The sequence below is a fragment of the Sorex fumeus genome, unplaced genomic scaffold (genome assembly GCF_029834395.1).
Source record: "Sorex fumeus unplaced genomic scaffold, SorFum_2.1 ptg000007l, whole genome shotgun sequence".
NCBI lineage: Eukaryota > Metazoa > Chordata > Mammalia > Eulipotyphla > Soricidae > Sorex > Sorex fumeus.
In genome coordinates this window covers 53,247,793-53,271,267 of record NW_026606064.1, presented here as the reverse complement: position 1 = coordinate 53,271,267, position 23,475 = coordinate 53,247,793, and the positions used below count along the sequence as shown (strand labels likewise).

The following is a 23,475-nucleotide window of genomic DNA, read 5'->3' as shown; positions in this document are numbered from 1 at the left end:
GCACTGCCAGGAATGATTTCTGAGCACAGAGCTAGTAGTAGACTGCAAGCCTTGCTAGGTGTGGCCCCAACCATCTAAGGCCCCTAAATAAATACTTGAGTAAATATTATTCTTTGATTTTTTTCTACTCCATGTTGCCCTCTTTGTATTATACTATGGTGCTGGTTTAAATATTAGGTACAAGACTGTTCAAGGGCCAGGAACATATTGTACATGGGTTAGGATGAATACCTTGTATACAATGATAAATTTATTTGATCTCTGATGCACATAGTGTCCTGAGCATCACTAGGTGCTACCCTGAATGTCCCAAGCATTGTCTTGGTGGTGCAGGTGATTTCTAGCACCAAAATACTCAAGGAGCACCAGGTATTTGCATTGAATTAGTGGCTTCTTGGCTGAGAATCATGGGGAGGGACCCCTGGGCCTTCTGAACATAATTGGGAGGCTCCATCACTAAGAACACACCACTAGATGTCTTTTGTTCAGTAGTTAAATTGGTGTCATGTTTAGTACATAATCAATTGACTGTCAATTTTCATTTTTATTTTCTAAGTTAGCATGAACCTTGAAGTGAATATAATTGATTTGTCTTTTTAACCTCTGTAATATTTTCTTTTGATTGGCAAACCAAGAAAATTCAAATCCACGTATTATGATAAAATAATTGTTTGTTGCTAAAACTGTCTACCAGTGATAGTTCCAAGAGCTTTACATATAATTTTACATTAAATACTCAAATTACATTTTTTATTAATGATCATGAATTACAGTTATTTATGACTGAATTTCAGGAATATATTGTTTCAACACCAATCTCTTCACTACAGCCCACTTCTCTCCACTGATAGACCCCATTTCCCTCCCACCCACCTGCCTGTCTCTATGAGAGGCACTTTTTAAAAGTAAATCTTGACACCCGGGTTTAGAGTCCTGTTGCTGATAGGGTTTCACGCATAATATTTTTACTGTCTTTTAGCCCCATGTCTTTCTTCCTGTTGAACACTTCCCTCTTTCATTGCTGTAGTGATCCCTTCCCTGTCTCCTCCCCAAGTGGCATGGTTACTGCTAAAGGCCAGTTTTCATGTGTGCATTGTGTTTTAGGGCCCTCACAGTAGATGCCAAGAGGTGGCATTGCTGGGTCAAATGCGAGCTCAATTACTAGTTTTTTGAGGAATGTACATACTGTTTTCTAAAAAGGATGGTGAATAGTGAATGAGGGTCCCTTTTCCTCTACTACTAGGCAAATACTTGTTGTTCTGATGTGTCTCTATGTGAAGATTTTGGTTTTTCATTTCTCTGATGATTATTGATGTAGAGATTTTTTGGTATGTCTTTCAGCCATTTATATATCTTTGAGAAAGTTTCTGTTCATATTGTCTCCCCATTTTTGGATGAGGTTGGATTTTTTTGTTGTTATAGTTCTATCGGGCTGGAGCGATAGCACAGCGGGTAGGGCGTCTGCCTTACATGCGGCCAACATGGCCGACCCGAGTTCGATTCCTCCGCCCCTCTCAGAGAGCCCGGCAAGCTACCGAGAGTATTCGATATGCCAGACACAGTAACAACAAAGTCTCCAATGGAGACGTTACTGGGCCCGCTCGAACAAATCGACGATCAACGGGAGGGCCTTTACCTTACCTTTACCTTAGTTCTATCAGTGCTTTATATGCCTTGGATATTAATGCTTTATTAGATGAGTTAACCTTATGAAGTACAATAAATCTCATCTCTACAAATGAGAAAACTGAGGCACAACTAAGACTAAAAATCTTGGTCAATTTCAAACAAGAAAATGGCAAAACAAAAAGGCACGAATTTTAGTTCAGAAATGTGGTTCAGGCTTCATGTGGTAAGGGTTGGGAGAATAGTTTGGCCACACCAGGTGTGCTTTGGGCTTACTTCTTAATACAGGCATCACTCTTGGTGGGACTTGGGAACCATATGGGATGCCAAGAATTGAACCGGGTCAGCCATGTGCAAGGCAAACCCCTTCCTAATGTGTTATCTTCCTCATCCCAGGATTCATATTTTTAATCACTATGCTATCTCTGGGTTGTAATTTGCATTTTATTAGAATGTCTGCCTCTCAGAGAGCCCGGCAAGCTACCGAAAGTATCTTGCCCACACGGCAAAGCCTGGCAAGGTACCCATGACGTATTCAATATGCCAAACACAGTAACAGCAAGTCTCACAATGGAGATGTTACTGAGCCCACTCGAGCAAATTGATGAAAAGTGTAGTCTGCCTCTCTTATCACCATTTATTTTTCCTCCCATTAATGTTTTTTGAGTGCTACATATTTTTCTCCAGCTGGGCATTTTCACCTTCTGTTTCTGTTTCTGTTTGGACATAATGTAAGAACCAACTTTCCAGATTCATTTCTTTCGGGTAAAGATCTTAGAATAATTCTGAGCTTGATTTCTCTATCTATTATCCCTTTTGTTCCAGTAAGAACTCTCTACTTCAATCCCATTGATTACTTCTACTTCATTTCCCACGTGTCTGCTTTGTTCCTATCTCTTTTCTGTTGACTCTTCTCACTTGGAATTTTCTCCTCTCTTCCCTATTTCTAAACTTTCAGATATTCAGCCTATATTCCCTGTTTCATTTTATTTCTTCTTCTTCTTCTTCTTCTTCTTCTTCTTCTTCTTCTTCTTCTTCTTCTTCTTCTTCTTCTTCTTCTTCTTCTTCTTCTTCTTCTTCTTTTTAACTAAAGTCTTCCTTGACTTCATGTGTCAGGGTTTTTAGATTCCCTCTAGCTAGTTTAAGCAGAGAGAGGTTTATTAGCAAGCATGAAATAACTTACAGAAGCCCCGGGGGTGGTGGTGTGTGTGTCAGAAAACTAGATTTGGATGCGACACAGTTATAGTAACCATAGCAGCCAGGAGATGTAGAAATGTGTTTAAAAATCCACTGCCACAGTCTTGTGTCATTTAGTGCCTATGGTAGTTGGGAAGAGACATGGAAACTGTAACCAGCATCACCCCAGAAGCTAATACTTATGCCACTCATCACAAGAATAGTCCTGCTGTGTGTGATTGCTGCTTCATGGGGCGAACTTCTGTTAACACAATTCTTCAGCATCTAGAGCATTTCCAGAATGCACAGTTGCAAAGGACTGTGAGCAATGCAGATTGCAGTTCGTGTGATCTAGACGGCATTTGGAAAGAGAATGGGCAAGCCTATTCATAGTAGATGTTACTGTGATGAACTTGGTCTCAGGTGATCTTTTCTCACTATAAACTCCTGGAAACCTGTGCTCAATTCACCTTTTAATGCATTTTTTACTAATTATGTCTCTCTGGTTTTTAATACAGCTTATTTGTTCAGTTTTTAATTTAGACTCTTGAAAAATATTTGAAAACTTTTTTACTTTAGAGTTCCTGGAAAAAGTATTCTAAAGGAGAATTTAATAATAAACATTTGTTGGCTAAATAACCTAATTCCAATAGGTTAAATTATAAAATTATGCTGTTTTAAGGAATTTTCAGGATGTAACAGGAATTTATAAAATTGAATACATTTATCAAGAATAATTTATTAGTAAGAAAAATGTTACTGTGACAAATATTGAGGAAAAGTATTAGTATTTGATTTATTTAAAAAATGCACCCTTAGAGAACTTGTGAAATATATGGCCATTGTTTATAGAAGATCATGTTACACTTGACATATAAATAATGCTTCTATGGCATCAGAAGCTATGTGCCACTAGAATATTTAGTAAGAGAGTAATTAAAACTGATGTAAGGCCGCATGGCTCCAATTTGTGAAAATAATAATCTAGAAAACCAAAATAACATTTTAGAATGACCTGAAATCATAAAACCATCTTACAAATCTGCTATATTTTTTCAAAGAAATAGTATCTACTAAGAATTTGGATTTTTCTCTCTTTCCTATTATCAAACTCAATTATCTGAGTTTAAGATTTCTTTTTCCTTTTGTTTTATGGTTTGTAAAAATGTGAGTTTCTTACTTTGATTCCATGATTTTTCCACCATGGAGTTTCAGAATGTTGGCTACAAACCATAAAAATACTTGTTTTAAATTAACTTGAATAAAGGAAAATGTATCATGTTAAATTGGTGGAAGTTGACTGGTATTGATCAATGAAGATTGTTTTTTGGATGTGGGAATGGAGCAATAGTCTACAAAATTCATATGGTGTACTCAATTCCCAAAGAATTAAAGTGGAAAATTAACTGAGATGTAGATATCGGTGAAGGAGCCAACAGAGAGATGGGAAGCAATGGGTACAGGGATCAAGGGTACAATGGTGGTATAAAGGAGTGGTATTGCTAAATATCCAAACCACAGAGTCAACAACACCGTAAACATAAGGTGAAAACTTCAACAACCAAACAAAAATGTGCCTGTAAAGGTAGTAGAGAAGGGTATGCTAGGTGGGAACAGTGAAACACTGGTTGCAGGAAGTAAACACTGGTGATGGTGTAGGAATACTGTGTCTAAAACACAACTATGAATAACTGTATAAATCATGGTGCTTTAATAAGATAAAATAAAATAAAATGTTGATATTCCCTGGGGCAAGAAATTGTGGGATGTTAGTGTCAACTCCATAATCCACAAGAGGGAAGGGAAGGGATAGAGTCATTAAAACAGTGAAAGGTAGAGCCATCATTTATCCAAGAGTCCAGCAGACAGGAGCTCTGGCCAGGGAGAAAGGCAGCTGCAGTGCCTCCTGAGGAAGAACCCAAACGAAAGTCAAAGGGCAAGAAAGAGCAAGTAATGTAGGGAACAAGGTGAGAAAGCCATGAGACTAGTCCTGAAGGGACAAAAGCAGAAAACACTGCCTGTGGAATAATTTTCTTGGAATAAAGGGGAATCTAGATGGTGGACAGAAATTCCCACCTTCCACCCAGAGGGCAGCAGGATTCTTCTAAAACGCAAGTGGAATCATGTCACCTTTGATTTCAAATCTTTCAGTTTTTTCTAGTGCCTTTAGTTAACGGCTTTATCATGTAAGCAAAAACCTCCAAGATCTGATCTTGCTTCTCCTCCAACTTCATTCCTTACCTCTTCCCCTCAGACACTCTGAATCTCAGGCATTAAATTCCTTCCAGTTTCTTCTTCACTTTCACTTGTTTTAGCTTTGCCTCAGTTGCTAACTTTTCAGTCTCATTTCGTGTGTCTTCCTTGGGCCTAGTGAAACATTTGTCTTCAGCCCCTTTCCTCTCAGGTCCTTCTTTGAGCCATCAGCTGCCTCCTTAATTCTCCTTGAGTCATCAGGGAGGTTACTGTTTACTCTTCCAAATGCTTCACAGAACTATGAACTCATGAGAACAGGGGTTTAACTTTACTTCCCCATATCGATAGGATCCACTGAACTAAGATTTCCCTAAAGTCAATATTGAAGACCTTAACAACATCCAGGACCAGTGGACTATGGCCTGTGGTCAAGTTTTGCTCTACCTCATACTTACCACATGACGCGAAACTAATTTCTTACTTTTCTGAATTTACGTCAGTGGTCTTCAACTACCATTCCTCGAAGTGGTGCTGGTCCACAAGTATAGAAAGACTGAAAAGCATTTTCAACTGCCTTGGTTATAATTGCCTGTCTGTTGACCAGTATGCAGCACAGGTGGTGATGCAAGACAGGTGGTAGTCTGCAGATAGGAAAAGGACTGAAGACTATTGGGCACGCCCTCACTTATAAAGTGGAGATAAATAAGTTTTGAGGCAAAATGTAATCATTGTAAATCTTCTCAAGGTCACTGCCAAATTCTTAATCATTTCCATCCACCACTGAGTCCCTGAATCACTCCAGTTCAATGTGCCCAGCATTTGCTTTAGGTTCTTTTCACTCTTAGGCAGCTATCTTGACCTTGACCTCCAAGTAGTGGGCCCTGCCTCCATGCTCCACCATCCTCTGTAGGGCTCTCTTCCTCCTCCCAACTTCAGGACACTTGGTATGCCCTTTCTCTGAGTTTCAACTTGGGCTCTAATTGAAGGGAATGGAAAAAAAGTTTTAACTAAAATGTATTTAGAAACTACATGAAACAAAGAAGGTCCTTCTCACCAGAGGTGAGATTTTTTTCATCACTTCATCATCAAATCTTGTATGGAAACTTCTGGCAAATGAAGAAAAATGATCAACAAACAAATTAATCAACAAACAAACACAAAAGCCATCAGTAATTTTCTGTACAAAGTGACTGCAAAGACTATTTTGTCTCTTAGCTTTAATCTGACAGTAAGATGTCACTTGAGAAATGAAGTGAAGGAGAAAAGTTTATCTTCACAATGGCCAAACAGTTCAACAAACAGTTGAACTGATTTCCACTGGGTCAGACACTTGAAGCCCTCCCTCTCCCAGTCTTCCTCCTAGAGAGCAAGTGTCCCTTCTCCATAATTGTCAAATCATGCCCTCACTTTCTTTAATCTTTTCTGTTGCATGGACAGAATTCTATGTAGGATAATCACTCTGTAAGACATATACTGTGAAACCAGTGTATAGTACAAAAATGCAGTCTCATTAAGCTTCAGAATAAGATGAAGACAATGGAGTGGGAAGAAAAGATTCCCTAACTATGAAGATTCTAATGGAATAAAACCTTCTCCTCTGACCTCTCTGCCTTCCAACTAGCTACTTAGCAGAGGCCAGAGTAACCCGGGCAGACAGTTTTAAAATCTGCCTTCCCATGGCAGAACTCTTAAGACAGTGGATAGTCCATTTACATAATTGCACAAATTAGAGATAGTTTGGAATGAAAGGTTTTCAGGAGATTTATCTCTGCCCCTCCGTTTGCCTGTTACAGTGTGACAAGAGCTCCTGCCAATTTGTCCCTGGGCCACATTCTGGGAACAATTGTCCTGCTCTGATATGGAAACAGCTCTACCTAAGCAGGTGGCCTTCCCTGGGAGTACTGGAAACCCAGGGCTAAGGAAGCCAAGCACTGACTCCCTCTCCAGCCCTCCCCCAGTCCAGGTGGCTCCAGGGGCCAGGTGACCTGCAAATGCCCTCCCTTCTCAGTGAGCCTCCCACACCCCCGCCCTGCACTCCCAGGCCTGCAAAGTGAGGAGATTAAGCGACTCTTGGGCCACACATGCTTATTAGGTAGCTTATCTTCCTCAGCATTGATTATAAATTGCCCTGTAAAAAGTTCTGAAAGGTTAACTGCTTTTGAAATGATTTGCTGCAAGCACCCTCTGTAGATTAGAAATAGTTAATTTGTGAAGGTTTTTCAGAGTAGCGGTGGAAGGCCAATGGAGTGGGAAGACCAGATTTCATTTTCTCCCTCCTGAAGAATTTTTTTTCTTCAGTCAGAGTGCTAGATGTGACAGTGGAGGGAAAAGCAACTTGAAGAGGCAGCTGACTAGCAAACCTCTGCTCCTTAACTTGTTTTCGCATTTGTTAAATTGCAAACCGTAGTGTTTATGTTAAATTGCAAACCATAGTGTTTCAGTGTTTCAGATGCAAACCCCATCTGTTTCATGTGATTACTGTCACATTCAAGTATAAATAACTTTTTGTGATTTTCTGCTGTCTATGATCCCTTGTAAGAGGAGAGAAAAGGCATAGAAAATAAATTTTATATGTTAGGAGACCTGATAACAGATATTTGTTATGAGGCTGAATATATAAACTAATGTATACTATAAATTTGGGCTTCAGAGTATTCACCCTTGTTGTTAGAAGTAATATGAGAAATTTGTCACTTCATCTTGGTTCTAATTGTATTATATCACATGTCTGCCAGCTTTTGTGAAAAGCAGAAGGAAATTGTCTATGATTAATATTTGATGGAGAATAGAAAAGACCACAAAGACAAGGGTTGGAGATAAAAATAAAATGGCTAAAGAGAACAAATTTTCATTCACTAATAGTACTTTGTGTGTCTGGCAATAACCCCTCCCACCCCCACTATAGATTGACTACCATAGACAGTTTCAACTCCTAGGTTATTAGGAGCTCAAGGCTGCAATTCTATTTCTAATAGAAAAATAGTCTTGGATGGTGGAAAGGGGACAGACTATAGATATAAAGATTATGGATAGAAATCACGGGGGCTGGAGCGATAGTACAACGGGTAGGGTATTTGCCTTGCATGTGGCAGACCCGGGTTTGATTCCCAGTATCCCTGAGCACCTCGAGGAATAATTCCTGAGTGCAGAGCCAGGAGTAACCCCTGTGCATCGCCAGCTGTGACCTAAAAAGCCAAAAAAAATCACCTATTGTCAAATGTAGAAAAATGACTGGGGAGTGATCACAGACAGACATCTTTAATGAAAAAAAGTTGTCAGATCTGGTAATTTCAGAGGCTAGAAATTGAGGATAGTCAGATGGGAGGAACCCAGTAAGACAGGTATCACTCACAATAGACATCAGTCTGCGTCCAGTATAGAGGCAAAAAAAATTATCTACCTTGAAAGTATTTATACTTCCAAAGTTACATCCTTTATGCACAAAGCCTGATCAACAGTATGTGGTTATTCTAGTGCTTGAGTTGAAGAAGCTGAACTCAGCATGGGGGAATGATAGTTTTAGGACACAGCCTTGAGACATTGCTGTATTTGTACTTTTAAGAGCAGAACAGCTCTTTTGCCTTACAGGATGGGTCAAGCTTGTTAATCTTCCTTCAGAGTGTGCTGCTTCTGAATTACCAGAAGTATCCTTTCCTCACAATTGCTGTTAAGTTCTTTCCTCCCATTGTTCCTTAATCTCTCAAATAAGCATGATTTGCAAAGAAAATGAATAATTATGCAACTCAATGTTTGTATGTAAAGATCCACCTTTCCACATTGTATAGTTGCCTCTTAGTTGAGTAGTCACAATCCATAGTAGTAATTCACCATGGACTTGAATGATAGTTTCCCTTGGTCTTGGTTGGGTTTGACTCATGATTTCATGTCTAGGAAAAAGTATTTTTTCAATATTTGAATCACTACACATTTTTCTCACAGAAAACTCTGACCAAGTCAAAATGACTGGTTTTTACTGAGATTTCCAATTCGTAACTTTGATTTCAAACGTTGGGTGGATGAGGTGACTGTTTTCTGAGGCTGTGATTAGAGGAAAATTTCCATGAGTATTTTGTTCCCCAGGACCATGATTCTATAGCAGAGGACTTCTGTGATTCTTCTCCATTAGTCCTTGGTCTCAGCTTACCCTTTGCATCTTCCCAAGCCAGAACTCCTCTCCTGAAAATCACCAGAGTAAAGGAAAATCCCGTTAGCTCTTCATCAAGAAAAAGGAAACGGAAGTAAATGGTCAGTGAGGGGAAGATAAGAAATAAAGATGCTAGAAGGTACTATCTAGAATGCTTACTTGGAGGAGTTAAACGCACAGGGGTATAGTCTATGTTTTAAACATGACTCAGGGAAGCCACTGTTTTTCATCTCTACTCTTTCCATATCCTGCCCTTATCTCTTTTATGCCCTCTCCATTTGTTGCATTAAAATTTGTTTGCAAGGTCTTAGAGCAAATGATTTTTTAATCTGTACTTTAAAAAGCAGAGATTGGGGGCTGGAGCAATAGCACAGCGGATAGGATGTTTGCCTTGCACGCAGCTGACCTACCTAGGTTCGATTCCCAGCATCACATATGGTCCCCCGAGCACTGCCAGGAGTAATTTCTGAGTGATGAACCAGGAGTAATTCCTGTGCATCGCCGGGTGTGACCCAAAAAGCAAAATAAATAAATAAATAAAAAGCAGAGATCTAGTTACATATTTTCATTAGCATTTTCTTCTCAACACAAGCTTTTTCAATCTAGTCATTCATTTGTAGATCCATTTGTTCATTTCATTTACTGAGAGCATATGCTTTGTTTCAGTTTTTGTGTTTTTCAAGGAATAAAAAGGATAATTAATATTGAGCATTTTCTATTGGCAGGTCCTATATTAAGTGATGAATAGGCCAGTGAAATTTTGTAAATTTTCCCAAAGGCTTAATTATCACTGCCTGTTTTCCAGATGGAAATTGAAGTTTAAAGATTATAAATAACTTGTTCAAGGTCAGCAGAGTTAGGGTTTGCACACAGCCATTTGATGATAGATTCTAGCTGTGCTATATGCTATCCCCTTTCTAGGCCAGTGTCAAACTTTAGCTGCATCAAAATTGCCTGGAGGGTTTTTAAAAGCACACATTTCTGGGTCCTACATAAATACAAAAAAAAATATAGTGAGCATCTCAGTTATCCTTCAGCTCACTTCTGCACAACAGAATAGGGCCAGTCTAGCTGTGCTAGGACATCATTTTGAATCTTGAAAAGAGATATCAAAAACAGCAGCTGTATAGAGGCTGTTTATTTATTCAGTCCCTCAAGTAAACAGTGATGATGGGGGATCATCACTTGGCCTGTCAACATGACCGCACTCCAGCAGGGCCTTGTCCTCATCTGAGCTCACTGGCCTTTTCCTGTGTCTGCAAACAGTGGCAAAAGGGAAACAGAAGGGACATTTGGGTAAGGAAATGTTTTGGAGTTGCAAAACACGGATATAACAATTGGCATTGCGATTCCTAGGACAAACAGGAGCCTGTGAGACTATAAAGGAGCACATTCTAGAAGTATAGAATTCTGTTCTTGGGCACCAAGGAGATGCCCTTTTTGCAGTCTTCGGTTCGTCCTACCTTTAAGGAAGCTATTTACAGTTTTGCACAGTGGGACAGTTTTATGAACCAACCCTCTCATTTTTATGAGGGTCCCCAGGGTAAAGTGGTTATACAATTTTACACCAGCACACCAACTTCAGTGAAGTACAAACAATATAAAGTAGGCCATCCGGGCCTGTAAAGCAGGCAATGCCAAGCAGTTGTGATTTAAGTTCAGTTCAGCAGTGACCTGGCTTATTACGATAAGCTAGAGGAAATGAATCGAGTCTAAGCTGGGAGAAAGAGCAAGTGAGTGGGAAATAAATAATTCATTGGGTGCCTTCCAGAACTTCCAAGTTGAAGGGACAGAAATCCGTTATTAAAAAAAAAGAAATAAAATAAAATATATAAAAAAGAAACAAGATATAATTGCTAGAATGTTCTCTCAAATTACTTCTCATATTTGCTGGTTGAAGAAAATGATATGTCTTTCTACCAAATATTTGGTCAGCACTCCATCATCAGCACAAGAAGACTTTCAGATCTTAATATATCTTTCCCTGACAAACTAACTTTTTTTTTCCCCCCAGTGAAACTGTTAAGAATGAAATCTCTGGGTGTGCTTGTATTTACAAATGAGTTTGCTAAGCTTTGACTTCTTAAGAAGACAGGGTTAATTATGAACTAGACTATGGATCTTAAATTTATCTGCAGGCTAAGTAGCTGGTGACTGCCCCAAACAGGGTCAGCCTCGAGGAAATGAAACGGGTCTTATTTACATTTAGAGTGATGCCCAGCTTCTTAATCACCTCAAAGCATTTAAAAATTAACTGTACCCCCAGCAGTTCAAGAGGCATAAGGAACCCTGGAAGGGCATTTGCTACTCAGCCTCTTTTTCAGCTCAGCTTCTTGCTCATTCTCTTAGCCCATGTACTCTGCCTGTGTGTTTTTGCTAAGCCTTGAAGCGTTTCTCTCTGCTTAAGTTTTGCTAAACAAATTATGGTATATTTGGCAAGTATCCTGATAAAGCAATTTTATAAAACCTTGACCGAATCATTCATGATCACATCATTAGGATAGTTGAGTAATATGGAGTTCCTAAGAGGTGTTGTTCTGGAAATATTTCTTCAATATGAAATCAAAGGTTGTTATGGATTATTTATGTCAGACAAAAGGGCTACCCTGGATCCCAAATAGTTACTTCTCAGATGGCCATGATTAGGAACTCCTAGTCAATCAAGAAAATTAATAGAGCAGAGAGGATGATAGATGCAGATATAAATGGTTATTTCAGTTTAATTTAAAGAAACCTACCATCCAATGTAATATTCGTACAATTTAGTTTTGTAGTCCTTATTTCTTGGTTTTAAACTCAGCAGAAGACATATAAGGTTTGATACTGGCATATGAGTTATAGTAATACTGTCTCTGTTTTACTCATGTGTTGTAAATATTTCTAAAATGTTTGTGAATTGCAAAGGTTCTATGCAATCATAAAATAGTTTAAGATTCGGTCATGGTCCTCCCATTGTTTGTTGATTTGCTCGAGCGGGCCCAGTAACATCGTGAGACTTGTTACTGTGTTTGGCATATTGAGTACGTCATGGGTAGCTTGCCAGGCTTTGCCGTGCTGGCGAAATACTCTCGGTAGCTTGCTGGGCTCTTCGAGAGGGGCGGAGGAATTGAACTTGGGTCAGCCATGTTGGCTGTGTGTAAGGCAAACGCTTTACCTGCTGTGCTATTGCTCCAGCCCTAGTTTAAGATTAGATTAATGTTAATATATTTTCTCATTATCTATGATTATAAAACTTTAAAATATTTCAAGCATATTCCCTTAAAATAGTTCCTTTCAATATACTAGGTTAAAATGTAGAAATTTATTTTAAAGGACACTACTGCTTTTTTTTTTTTTAGAAGGGATAAGTAAGAAAAAATGAACAGTTTGAAGCCTTTCAAATTGTCCTGTTGGTACATTCAGAGGTTTTGTGTAATTTACATCTAGGAAGCTATCACAATATGAAAATGGGTAGAAGTAAGACCCTTTTTTCTTGCTAAATTATAGCAGTTAAAGGGATAAGGGGTGAGTTTTTGGAGGTTCAACTCTGGCCACAGAAGCAGACCAACCTAACCTGGTGAATCCTGGGCTCAAAGAGGACGCCCTTGGAAAATGAGCAGAAATGAGTGACTCTGGTTCTGTGACTTTATTAGAGACTGAACACCCTGTGCTTACTGTTCATTGTGCTGATTCTACTGGAGGAAGATTGGCGGTTACACCTCTTGGGCCTTCACATAACAAGATGTTCATCTCTTGAGGCTATCCTGGTGAGCCAAGTCATACATAAATCCATTCTAATTAAATATACTAGTCTCTAGGGGGAGATGCCTTCATTATAGGGACTTATTTTAGAGGAACATAGATATGTGCATATCTATATTTTAGTGATAGACACCACTGTCTGTTTGCAAGCAAGGGAATAGACCACCCCCCCTTTCCCCCCTTCTCGTTTTACATCTTGCTATCTAGAGACTCACACAAGACAAATCCCTTGAGATTGAATATACTTTCAAACATATGAAGTTAAACCCTTCTGAGACACATGCATCTTTCCATTATGAGTATAATAAGAAGCTTTCTATAATTCTAAACTTAATGGTGCTGTCTCTAATGGAAGCACCTGGCCCAATTAGGACTTAATGAGAGCTTTGTGATGATAAAGATAATAAGCGCTTTCAGCCACAGCAAAGAAATAATTACTTAAAAAAATTAATAGAGTCCAGAGAAGCAAAGCAAAGTTACAATCTGGTGGTCAAAGCAGTGTCCTCTTCTAGCTTATCAAACTACATGCTAAAGGTTATGTTCCAATTCCAAGCTGGCTGGTTAATCAGATTACACATGGGTGTTTGTCTGATGTGTAGGCAAAGATTTGGAGACAGGTGCAGAAACTAAATCCTCTTTCACAACTCAGAATTCATTGTTCTGTATGAGTTTTGATACAGATAAGAAGGAACTTGATAAAATAAATTAATTAAAAAGAAATAGGGGAGTAGTAATGACACTAAAATATCACAATCTGGGGAACAGTTTTGTCTCCTACCCTTTAGTTCTCAGAACAACATGGAAGCCTGGAAAGGGGCCATGAGCAATAAGCAGCAGCAAATTCAGGTTGTGATTGTCTCTTTTTCACATTCTTTAAATGTCCAGTAAAGTCGTTACTGAGTTTCCATACTTTGGAAAGATATGATTCAAGGATCTAGTTGTTAGAGGATGCTAGTTCATTGGCAAGACAGAAGTGAACCAAAGGGTACACTCAAAATGTTTTCTTCTTTTTCTTTCTCTGAAATATGATAATTTTTATTGAAAACAACTTGATAGGAAGATGGGAGAGGAAAGACAGGAAATATGTGTTCAAAAGAGAACACAGGTTTCTTCATAATGGAAAAAGATAGCAAGAGACAAGCATGTTAGATACATGTTAATAGGTGAACACAGGCTAGAAGAGCAAGCCCAATATGTTTTCTAATGTAATTATATTCAAAAGCAGTCTTTGATAGAAGAACTTCTTAAATATTTTATCTTTGTTGATTTGGTTGTTATGAAAGTAAATTAAAATTCTGTTGAAGGAGTTTAGACTGAGGTGAAGAAAAAAATTATTCTAACAGTTATACCAAAAAATGCTGCTTAATAATTTGCTTTGTTGATAGTATGCAGATTTGTTCTAAGCATTTTTATGACTCTATCAAAGTTATAGCCAATTTGTTTGCTTAGCAGTGATAATCTTTCTGTTTGTACCCAGGCAGATGGCAAATTCTCTGAAATTTTCCCTGAAGATGGTATTTAACAAATCTCAAATTAGAGACTACTGACACCTACTAACAGTCTTCCTTTAAATGAACAAACTGGGTTTCGTGGACATCTGAAAATGAGAATTCATGCAGAAAATATTTAAAGTTGGGATCTCAATCTTCATTCTTAATACAAATTTGACTTTATGGATAATATGTTTTTGATATTTGAATAGTGTCTTCCAAGAATTTCCATTTTGGAGTAAGTAAGTCTAGATCAAAAGAATTTGTGTGAAATTGTTCTTTAGTGCAAGAAATGAAACTTTTGAAGTGATGTGCATATGATGTCTTCTCAGTAAGAATATTGAAAACTACAATGCCTAAAAGGAAAAGAAAAGTGTCTGCCATAGAAGGAGGCTGAGAGGTGGGAGGAAAACTGGGGACATTGGTGGAAGGAAGTGGTCACTGGTGAATGGATGGTTGCTCAAACATTGAATGACTGAAACTCAATCATGAAGAACTTTGTAACTGTACATCTCACAGTGATTCAATAAATACACAAAAAGAAACTTTTGATCAATACTATTATGGGATTAATAATGTATTTAATTTTATTAATTTATTTTATTAATTTATTTTAATTTATTTAACTTTATACTATATTAAAAGTATCTCTTCTGTAATAATGGTATGTCTGTTCTTTTCCAGTTATACTCAGTATATCACAGTCTGTCTTCATAATCTGTTGTTTTTTTAAAAAAAAAACTTCTGGGGGCAGACAATTCACTGTTGCTGAAATATTTTTGTAAAAAGTTGAAACATGGGGCTGGAGTAATAGCACAGCAGGTAGGGCGTTTGTCTTATATGCGGCCAACCCAGGTTCGATTCCCAGCATCCCATATGGTCCCCTGAGCACTGCCAGGGGTAATTCCTGAGCGTAGAGCCAGGAGTAACCCCTGTGCATTGCTGGGTGTGACCCAGAAAGAAAAAAAAATTGAAACAAATTCCAGAGAAAATCGAAACATAATTGTCATATAATATTGCAGCAATTTTAGAAGTACAGCGAACACGATGACTTAGTTGTATATTTTGTACAACAACTGTCACTATAGGTTTAGTTAAGTTGCATTACACAATCCTGTTTTTTCTTGTAAAGAGAAATTCGTTTGTTTTTGTTTTGTGTTCTAGGCACTGTGATACAGTACTGATACAGTACTGCTCATGATACAGTTTCATGCCATTCTTTTAAAGTTGTCACTGTCACTGTCATGTTCATCAGTTTGCTTGAGCAGGCGCCAATAACATCTACATTTGTTTTAGCCCTGAGATTTTAGCAGCCTCTCCTTACTCTCCTTCCCAATGGTGCCACATTGGAAGCTCTTTCAGGGTCAGAGGAATGAGACCCATCATTGTTACTGTTTTTAGCATATCGAATACACCACGGGGAGCTTACCAAGCTCTGCCATGTGGTCAGGATACTCTCAGTAGCTTTAAAAATTGACTATTTATTTTACATTTAAAATATTAAGGAACAATGGTTTACATACTTATGTATATTTGAATGTCAGGTGTGCAATGTTCCAATACCAATCCTACCACCAATCCTACTTGCCTTTACCAATGTACCCAGGTTCCCTTCTAACCCCTACCAGGCTCCTTTACAGGAACATTTTTAAGTTTGGTGATTTTAGTTTGGATTTTATGCTTATAATATTGTTGTCCCTGTGGTTTAGATATATGTATATACCACACCTCTATATTTCTGATGCACCCAAAGTCCTTTATCTGGACCCCACATTCCTCCCACATTCATCTTTTCCCATACCTCTCTGATTTCTTTCCATCCCTCTTTTTCTCATTTCTATAATCTAGGGTCAAGAGTAATCTGGGTATCTCTCCCTTGATAAATTGCATTCCCTCATCCTATTATTTTTCTTTATACAACAGATTATCTTGTATTTATCCTTCTTCTGACTCACTTCACTTAACATGATATCATTTAGTTCCATCCAAGTTGCAGTGAATTGTGTGATTTCATTATTCCTTGCAGTATTTCATTGTCTCTATATAAATACTTTCATTATCTATTCATCTGTTGTTGGACACCAGATTGATTCCATATCCTAGCTATTGTTCAGAGTACTACAACGAATGTTTATTTTTGATTGAATGTGTGGGGAGTAGAAACCAGGAAGTAAAATTACTGGGCCACATGGCAGGTCTATTCTTACTTCTCTGAGAAACCTCCATACTGTTTTCCATAAGGGTTGAACAAAGCAGTATTCCCACCAGCAGTGAGTGAGAGTTCCTTTTTCACAACATCCCACCAATATATTCTTCCCAGTTTTTTTGAATGTGTCATTCTTACAGGTGTGAGATGATATCTCATTGTTGTCTTAATTTCTGTGATAATTAGTGATGACCACCATTTCTCTGATAATTAGTGATGACTACTCTCCACACACTCGGACAAGCCTCACGCATAAAGGAACCCAGGTGTGTGGGACCTGGGGCTGAGATCTCCAAGCCTGCTTAGATCAGGATTGGGCTTCCTTCACCCAGATTCCCATCTTCCAGTAGCTACACATTACACCCACCAACTGCTTCTGGCACCGTGTAATCCCATCAACGGGCAAAACTCAGAGATATAAAACCAAGCTCCTGGAGCATGCGACCACATTTGCGGCCACGAGACTTCTTATTGTCTAGTTCTTGCTCTTGGAGAACCTGACAGGCTACCAAGAGTATCCTGCCCAAACAGCAGAGTCTGGCAAGCTCCCCATGGCATATTCGATATGTCAAAACCAAGTAACAGTGATGGGTCTCATTCCCCTGACCCTGAAGGAGTGTCCAATGTGGCACTTGCTAAAATCTCAGGGCTAGGACGAATGGAGATGTTACTGGTGCCTGCTCGAGGAAATTGATGAACAATGGGATGACAGTGATACAGTGATACAGTGAATTAGTGATAGTGAACTTTTTTTTAATGTGTCTAATGGCCATTTGTCTGTCTTCTAGAGAGAATGCCTGTTCATTTTCTCTCCCCATTTTTAATAGAGTTTGGGAAGTTTTTCGTTGATCTTTGTGAGTAATTTATATATTGTAGGTATTCTTTATCTGGTGTGTTGAATGCAAATATTTTCTCCCATTAAGTTTGGTGTATTTCAGTTTTATCTTGTGTTTCTTTAGCCAGTTTGGTGAAATCTAATTTTTTTTCTCACCTTATTGCCTTTCCTGATGGAGCCATATCAATGAAAACAACATTAAGGTTCAAATCTTGAAGTGTTCTGAGATATTTTCCTTGATGTATTTTATAGATTTTGTCTCAAGGTTTTTGATCCACTTTAAATTGACTTTTGTATAAGGGGTGAGATATAGATCCAGCTTCATTTTTTTTTTACATATGATTGTCCAGTTTTTCCAACACAATTTGCTGAAGCAGCTATATTTGCTGCCTTTCATGTATCTAACGCCTTTGTTGAAAAGTAGTTGATCATAGATCTGGGGATTTGTCTTTTTCATTTTTTTATTATAATTTAATGCTCAAATATTCTTAATTCAGTACCATAATGTTTTGATCACTAGAGCTTTATAGTATAGTTTCAACCCTCCACAATATCTACTTTCATCTACAATTTGCCCAGGATCTCATACATTCAACCTTGGTAAACTCAGTTCTGTGGTCAAATTAGAATTTTAATGTCCTACTCTTAGTTATTTTCAAGTATACAGTATATATAACCTTGTACTGTGGTTTTCATGTAACATGTGATACATTATATCCCAAGGACTTATTTATCTAATTACTGGAAGTTTGCACCTTTTCATTAATATCACCCATTTTACTCACACATATTGTCTGCTTTTTGCAGTCACAGATATATTCTATATGAGTATGCTTTAACATTCTATGTATTGTCATTCAGTATGTCTTTCTCTGACATATATAGCACAGTGCTTTCAAGGTTCACCTGTTGTTGGCGAGGTATTCTTTCTATGGTAGAATAATATATTATACATATTTTTGCACAAATATATAATATTTTTCTAGTGTATATTTACCCATAAATAAATATTTAGGTTTCTTCTATATCATGGTCAGTGCAAATAATCTGGCAATGAGCATAGGAGTGCAAATATCTCTTTTAGACAGTGATTTTATTTTCTTTGCATAAGTCCCCTGAAGTGGTATGATTGGATAAATTGTTGATCCTACTTTTAATTATTTTTGAGGAACATCCATGTTTTCTTTCATAGTGTCTGTATTGGTTTATTTTTCCAAAAACATGGCATAAAGCTCCTTTTATGAATATTCACTCCAGCATTTGTAATCTCTTGCATTTTGAAAGATGACCATCCAAAGCTGCATTAGGAGAAACTAGATGTAGATTTGATTTGCATTTTCCTATAGTCTAGTAAGAATGAACAACTTTTCACATATCTGTAGCACTGTCCTGTCCTGTAGCATTGTCCTCCTATTGTTCATTGATTTGCTCAAGTGGACCTAGTAACGTCTCCATCATAAGATTTGTTGTTACTGTGTTTGGCATATTGAATACATCACAGGTAGCTTGCCAGGCTTTGCTGTGCGGGCGACATACTCTCGGTAGCTTATCGGGCTCTCCTACAAGGGCAGAGGAATGGAATCTGGATAGGCCAAGTGCAAAGCAAATGCCCTACCTGCTGCGCCGTATATATCTAAATAAAGTTTCATGTACCTGTATGCAAGTTGACTTTTTATTTGGATAAGAGTCTTCTTTGGAAAAAAGGCTATTGAGATCCTTTTCTATTGAGATCTCACTTTGGAAAAAAGTCCATTGAGATACATTTCTCTATTGGATTTTTTTTTCTGTTGAGCTATCTGTATTCTTTCTATGTTATGGATTTTTAAGTTGCCACATTTATGATTCCAAATATATTGGCCTTTAATTTGTTGATGGCCTCACTAGATCTATAGAAGCTTCATTTGATATGTTCCCCTAGTTATATTTACTTTTCTGCCTTGCTTTTAATATCCAAATGCCAAATCTGATGTCAAGAAGCTTACCTCCTATGCTCTCCTTGAGGAATTTTATAGTTTTAGGTCATTTATATTTATTTCATTATTCTTGAGGTATTTTTATTTATAATAGCATTACTATTTATGCATTGGGCATGCAAAACTACCACACCATCACCACCAAAGTATCAGAAACTGTCTATCACTGTCTATAATTCCTTTCTAATCCACTCTGTCCCTTCAACCTCTCTACTGACCCATTGGGTAATCGCAGTTTTGTTGTCAGAGTCCATAGGCTATTTTTTTTTTATTGGACTTTGATATTTGCCTTGCTTGTTTCTTTACATGCCACATATGAGTGGGCTCAATTAGCATCTATCTTTTTCCCTTTGACTTATTTTGACTTACATTGCACATCTAATTCAAAATTGTGGCATTATTTTTCATCTTTTCTAATAAATGAGTAGCATTTCATTGTGCTTATGTAAATAACAATATTTCTTTATCCACTCATCTGTCATTGGGTGTTTGGGTTGTTTCCAGATCTTGGGTATCATAAATGCATGACAATAAATATAGGTGTGCATGTGTTTTAAAATTAATGCTGATGTGTTCTTGGGACAGATGCCAAGGAGAGGAATTTATTGATTATATGGAGTTCTAGTTCCAGTTTTTAAAAGGTCTCTCTGAAGTTTTCCATAGAGCTTTCACCCATGATCAATCCCAACAGTGAATAAAGATTCCTTTTTCAACTCATCCCTGGCAGTACCAGCCGTTTCCATTTTCATTTGCTCTCTGATAACCAGTGATGAATGCTTTTATAAATACCTATATCACTTGAGAAAGTGTTCAGTTATATCTATTTTTAAAAAATGGGTTATCATTTTGCTATTGTTTTATATTTGTTTTACATATTGTTATTAGCTCCTTGTCAGATACATGATATATGACTAATTTCTCCAATTGAGTAGGGTGTTTTTAAATTTTGGTTGTCATTTCTTTCATACTGCAGCGCTTCTATCAAACTATTAGTCTGATAGAATCTCATTTGTTTATTTTTGTTTTTGTTTTCATTGCCATTTAAATCACATCGTTGAAGACAATTCTGAAGTTAATATGGGAAGTTCTGCCTGGATGTATTTTTTTTGATTCAGATAAAATACCATCTTCAGCATTTTGAATTAGCTTTTTCGTGTTGTATGAGATAGTTATTCCCTCCCCCCCCTTTTTTTATATTTTCCTAATTAGCTTTTCAAATGCCCTTTGTTGAAGTGACTTTCATTCCTTTCCATTATACACTTGATTCCTTTGCTGTAAATTAACTGCATCTCAGGGTTTACATCTGGGATCTAAATGCTGTATCATTGGTCTGAGTGTCTGTTTTATTTCTAGTACCACATGTTTTGAGTTCTATGGCATTTTATTATAGTTTAAACTTATTCCTCTAATCTTCGGTCAGCTGTATGCAAGGTAAGTGCCCTACCTGCTGTAATATCGCTCCAGCCCCTCTGGTTAGAATATTTTTTGACTCAGTCTAGAGGAAGGGTTGTCAAGAGAAAGAGGATTCTGAGAGCCTGGAGCCCTGTCTGGTAAGGAATATGGATGGAACATGATCAATGAGATAAACTGAGCTAGGAGAGGCCACTTGCTTATTGCTTGGAAGATTCCATAGCCCAATTTGCTTTTGTCTGACTCCTCATCTTCTCTAAAATTTTCCCAAGAGAGTAGGAAATACCATCGAGTCCTTTTGAGGAGCAGCAAAAAATTCCTGACAGAGACCAGGAAGCAAAACTCTCTTGGACTTCTGCTACAATTCTAGTCAAGACTTTGAAAGATCTATCCTCAATTTTGGGTGTCTGACTCTGCCCTGGTGGGAAATGCACATTCCTCTGGTGACGTGACAGTATAGGTAAAAGGTAAAGGCCCTCCCGTTGATCATCGATTTGCTCGAGCGGGCCCAGTAACGTCTCCATTGGAGACTTTGTTGTTACTGTGTCTGGCATATCAAATACTCTCTGTCAATCAATTCCTCCCAGACACTTCCTGTTCTTACACTGATCTTAAGCATCTTTCTCTAAGACCTTGCCAGCTTTTATTTACAAAAACTTATTTCATTTCTCCTGGCTAGTTCTTAGATTTCTTTATAATTCTGGGTAAATGCTAACTTACTGAGAGTTAGGGTCTGGAGTGATAGTACAATGGGTAAGGCGTTTTTGGCTTGCATGCAGCCAACCCGGGTTCCATTCCCAGCATCCCATATGGTCCCCTAAGCACAGCCAGGAGTAATTCCTGAATGCAGAGCCAAGAGTAAGCCCTGTGCATCGCCGGGTGTGACCCAAAAAGAAAAAAAAGAGAGAGAATTAATGTAAAAAAATTAAAGACAGAAGAAGATGATGAGGGGAAAATAACCAGGGAGTAGGGGTCAAAGGCCTCAGGCCCATCAGTAATGTGGGAGATTGGTTTAGCTAAGTTATCAAAACCACAGAGTCAACAGCACTGAAAACAAGAGATTCAAACTACAACAACCGAACTTTAAAATGTGCCTTTTAAGAAGGCAGGTGTAACCCAGGGAGTGGAATTTACAGGGAACTTGGTGGAGGAAAGTTGACATTGGTTGGAGGACTGCTGTTAAAACATTATATTCCTAAAACTCAGCTACCAATAACTTTGTAAATCATTGTTCTTTAATAGAATCATTTTATAAAATGAGTGCTAATGTAGCCTCAAGTAATAATGTCACCCAAGTGAAGGGAGTCATTCCAGAGGGTAGTCTAGTTAAATATAAGGAGTCAAATATACAAAAAAAATCCACTGTAACAAAAGAGATGTAACAAATATTCCCCTTGGGTTTAAGGGGCTCTCCAATATTCCTTTTTTCCTGGATAAACCATAAAAAGGGGTGGCAGATCTAAGTGGCCCAGAATTTGTCGGTTAGAGTCCTTGTGGCATTCAGGTTTTCTACAGCAAGACCAGAATCCTATTTTAGAGGGATGTCCCACATAGAAAGGTAACCTTATTTCAGGGGAAAATTGTTCCTTAAAACTCACCCCACACTAGTATCCCTGAGAGAAGCAGCTGTCTGTGGGAGGTATGAGACAGCTATTCAGTGAAACCATGCGGCCCAGTTTTATCATGGTTTAACCTCAGGATGAGTGGCACCTCTTTCCACACTGTTTGTTTCTTCTCTTTCTCAATTTAGTTAAGTGAGAAATCAACCTGGCAGGGGCATTATCTTTCTATTCATTTGCTGGGCATATGGAGCATACTTGATGCGTGTTAAATGGTAATTCTCTGACAATAAGGCAAAGGCTGGGAAGCAGGGGTGGCATTTAGAAAACCAGTGGGGAGCAGGAGGTGGAAAATATATACAAGCGTGGGCAAATCACTCACCTTTGCCATTAAGTGGCTTCCAAAATATACTGCATCCTGTGACAGATTTGAATGGGGGCATTATTCATGAGTAGTGAAGTATGTGCAAATTGTAGCGAATTCAAGCTGTGAGGACAGGAAATAGCTTTCAGAGGAGCCCGGTGGTGAGGCAGCCAATGAGCAGCCTGACTGTGCGATGGATCCCAGAGGCAGCTTGGAAGCTGCCAGCATAATTATCCTGGACCTTCTCACCTTAGCCAGCTTGGCACCTGGGCTGGCACTGCAGGTGGAGGATGAAACTGGGACTGGCTGTTGGAGCTTGTCTTTTTAGGCTGCCCTTTGGCCTCTGCTCATATTCTGGGGTGCAGGCTGGGAGCTCTTGTTAACTCAAATACAAGATAGGAAAGTAATGGTTTTTTTAAAAAAATTCTCCCGATAAGCTCTAAAAGCTGATTTTCTGCCTTGAAAATAAAGTCAGTAGATTTGAAATGCATAGTCATATCCTCTAACGTCCTTAGCTCAGTGTTTGGGTCCTTGGCCTTTGGGGGTTTCAAAGGCCACACACTGACAACAACTGGCTCCCAGAAGTTGGGGTCAATTTCTTTAAAGTCCCAACAGTATAATCTCCCAACCCCCGCTGCTGGGCACTGGCTAGAATAGCCCATAAGCCCTGGGTCTTTCCATATAGTTTTTCCACAAAGTTAAAGGAAGAGGATGATGGATAAAATCCCAGTGGAGGATTCTGCTGACTCTGCAAAGGC

General features: G+C 38.3%; 1 non-coding gene across 1 annotated transcript; it reads left to right on the top strand.

Moving 5' to 3' along the window:
- Nucleotides 1-13,451: 13,451 nt before the first annotated feature.
- LOC130017329 (small nucleolar RNA SNORA40) lies at nt 13,452-13,575 on the top strand. The gene has a single exon (XR_008791385.1). It is a non-coding gene; the product is annotated as a small nucleolar RNA SNORA40 (small nucleolar RNA).
- Nucleotides 13,576-23,475: the final 9,900 nt, after the last annotated feature.